Here is a 3,554-nt window from a genome sequence, read left to right on the forward strand (position 1 = left end):
GATAACCCAGGTTGTTATCAACGCTCCGTTCAGAAGCTGCATCACTGATGGTCTGGGGTTGGATGAGAGCTGGTGGCCTGGGCAGCTTGCATGTCTGGAAAGGCCCCATTAAAGCAGAGAACCATGTTCAGGTTCTAGAACAACATATGCTCCCATCTAGACGTCGTCTCTTCCAGGGAAGACCCTGCATTTTTCAATAACATGATGCCAGACCACATTCTGCAGCAGTCACAGCATCATGGTAGGAGAAGGATCCGGGTACTGAAATGTCCAGATCTTCACCTATAGAGAACATCTGGTGCATCATAAAGAGGAAGGTGTGACAAAGAGGCCCAAGACGATGGAACAGTTAGAGGCCTGTATTAGACATGAATGGAGAGCATTCCTATTTCTAAACTACAGAAACTGGTCTCCTCTGTCCCCAGACGTCTGAGTGTGGTAAGAAGGGGAGATGCCACACAGTGGGAAAAATGGCCTTGTCCAACTTTTTGGGGATTTATTGACGTCATTAAATTTTGAAACAACATATTTTTCCCTTAAAATGACACATTCTCTCAGTTTAAACTTTTGATCTGTGATTTGTGTTCTATTGTGAATAAAATATTAGATGTTGGCACCTCCACATCATTGCATTCAGTTTTTATTCACAATTTGTTTAGTGTCCCAACTTTTTTGGAATCCGGTTTGTAGTTGATAACACTTCATTTGAAGGGATGTGATTTGAATAAGACTAACAGAACACTTATTGAAAGTGAAGGAGTCTTCATGAATGTTTATGAAGTGTTGGTCAGTAAATGACTTAAGTGATGAAGATGTCAGCCTCATGTCGCCGCCCGTTCTCGTCACATTGATCTTGAGGAGTAATTGTTTGAGGCTGTGAGGAAGTATTGAAATATTAAACTCTGCCTGCTCGGTCCTGATCTGATTCAGGAGAAGAATGGCTCACTAACTACTTCCATTCATCCATCCTTCCATTTTCTACCGCTTCATCCGGGGTCGGGTCGCGGGGGCAGCAGCTTCAGAAGAGAGGCCCAGACTTCCCTCCCCAGGCACTTCTTCCAGCTCCTCCAGGAACCCCAAGGCGTTCCCAGGCCAGCCGAGAGACACATGCCCCTTTTCCACCGGCTCTACTCGGCCGGCTCGCTTTAAATGCGTTTCCACCAGCCCTTTTCAACGGGGCTGGCCCTGCTTTTTAGGGTCCTGCTTCAGAGCAGGGCCAGCCGGGCCGGTCCTGGTTTGGTAGGTGACGCAGCTTCGCTGCTGTTCACTGATTGGCTGAGGCCGTGGACAAGACGGAGCAGCGGAGAGAGAAGAAAAATGAAGGCGCAACGTTTGAAACTCGCTGCAACACGGAAGTGATGGAAGATACAAACAAGCTGTTAACTAAAAAAGATGCCGGCTTTTTTCTCTGCTTCGCATTTCAATATTCAGCGGCAGCTAGATGGAGCCGTGAGGAATGAGTCGTTTTTGTCAGTAGTGGAGCGAATGTAAAGCCTCGTTAGCCGCTTCGGAGCCGACGGAGCCCCACGGTGAACACCGACGTAGACGCAACTGCCGCTGCTGCTCTCCAGCCAGGTGAGAAGTTTGTAGATATATCTGTCTGGTTTTTACTACATTTAAGGTTGCATACATACAGTCATGGAAGACATTTAAAACACAAAGTCTGCTGTATTTTTATTGCTCAAACACAACATGAGCATTTTCTGAAGACACTCGGTTGCACATTACAGTTATAAATAACTCAATAGTGTACTGCATTTTACCTTCGCTTGTTTCTTATCTTTGCGTGAATCTACGTGCTTCGATTGTTTCTCATTTTGCTGTTGAATCTGAGTTTCCCCTGTTGTGAGATAATAAAACATTTTATATGACATCCTATTATTGTAAAATGGCTAGATATCAGTTCTCTAATCAAATTGTTATGAATTAGTGATTGTAGAATGAGCAATAAACCTGAAGAAAACGATAGTGGTATTTTATCCATGGCTGTATGCATGCGTAGGTCTAAAACTTACAAGTAATTACATTTTGTCTTTAATTTACACTATTCCAGTTATTTATAATTCTGTATGGTTGGATGGTAAAAAAAAGTGTTTCCATAAAGTAACATGTCTGTTTTAAATAATTCCTTATGTGTAAGTAACTTCCACATTAGTAACTGTTATTTATCTACATTTATGTGCTATAAGCTATAACATCTAATTACTTTTCCCAGGGAGCAGAAGGAGAGCAACATGGCTGACATGATGGAGAACGATGAGGAGAACCATCAGAACAACAGGATCTCCTTCAGGAGGAAGCAGCTACCAGCAGATATGGCAGAGCTCCATGGAGAATTGAGACAAACAGAAAAATAAAAGTTGTTGTGTCTCAGTGAACAAAGTCTCTATTTCTGCTCACTCCCCACATTATTGTATATACTGTAGTTTATATGCCATCAGACTAATACAATCCTCCCAAAATGTGAGGAGCTTTAGCCAGAGTGAAAATAACATTATATTACATAAATATTTCATTGAACTTAACATTGTAGATTACCAATGAAGCCATCCGAAACTGAATACGTTATTCAGCAAACCAAACATTTTGACATTATTATCAGGGTTACTATTAACAAGAACCCTAAATACAAATCATGTTAGTTTCTAGTATATACCACACCACATGGTGGAACATAATGGAAAGCACAGAATTGTGTTTAACTGCTCATTTGAACACCAAGGACAGTCTGAATGACTATCTGTTGCCAGGACCAACCCTTGGCCCTACACTTTTGGGAGTGCTTTTGCGCTTCAGACAACACAGCATTGCCATTTCAAGTGACATTAAAGGAATGTTCCATCAGGTCCGCCTGCTATCTGAGGACAAACCTCTCTTAAGATTTCTATGGCGGGATGTGAAAATAATACAACCTCCTGATGTGTTTGACTGGCAAGTTCTTCCATTTGGCACTGTAGCCCATGCTGTGCTGTCTATGCATTGTAGAGACACACAAAGGAAAATACAACACCTGACGAAGAAGTAAGGAGGATTGTGGAGAACAACTTCTACGTTGACAACTGCTTGTATAGTCTGAGTTCTAAGGAAAAGGCAAAGGAGTTAGTTGACAGGCTTCAGTCACTACTTCTCTCTGGAAGGTTTGAACTCTGACAATGGGCAAGTAGTGTCCCTAGATGAAGCCAGAAGTGGCAGCATCGAGCAATGGTTGGCCCAGAACAATCTAGATCAGCAAGAAATGGCACTCGGCCTGCGCTGGGATTGTGAGAAAGATGAGCTGGGTTACAGATACCGTTCAGTGCCAGAGAAAAGGCCAACAATGCTCTACATTTACAAAGTTCTGGTAAAACAGTACGATCCACTTGGTTTCATTACACCTTTTACCACAAGAGCGAAGATTATTGTTCGGCACTTATGGGATAAGCGTAGAGAGTGGGATGACCCTCATTTACCTGAAGACCTCCTTAAGGCATGGTACAAATGGGAAGGAGAGCTGGAACACCTCCCCCGAATAACCATCCCACGGTGCTACAGTAGCCCTGAAACAGATATGCAGG

General features: G+C 43.0%; 1 long non-coding RNA gene across 1 annotated transcript; it reads left to right on the forward strand.

Annotated features, from left to right (window-relative positions):
* Window positions 1–1,446: 1,446 nt before the first annotated feature.
* LOC103131570 (uncharacterized) lies at window positions 1,447–2,378 on the forward strand. Its single transcript, XR_475397.2, has 2 exons — window positions 1,447–1,575; window positions 2,216–2,378. It is a non-coding gene; the product is annotated as an uncharacterized LOC103131570 (long non-coding RNA).
* The last annotated feature ends 1,176 nt before the right edge of the window (window positions 2,379–3,554 follow it).

Source organism: Poecilia formosa, unplaced genomic scaffold (genome assembly GCF_000485575.1).
Source record: "Poecilia formosa unplaced genomic scaffold, Poecilia_formosa-5.1.2 Scaffold788, whole genome shotgun sequence".
NCBI lineage: Eukaryota > Metazoa > Chordata > Actinopteri > Cyprinodontiformes > Poeciliidae > Poecilia > Poecilia formosa.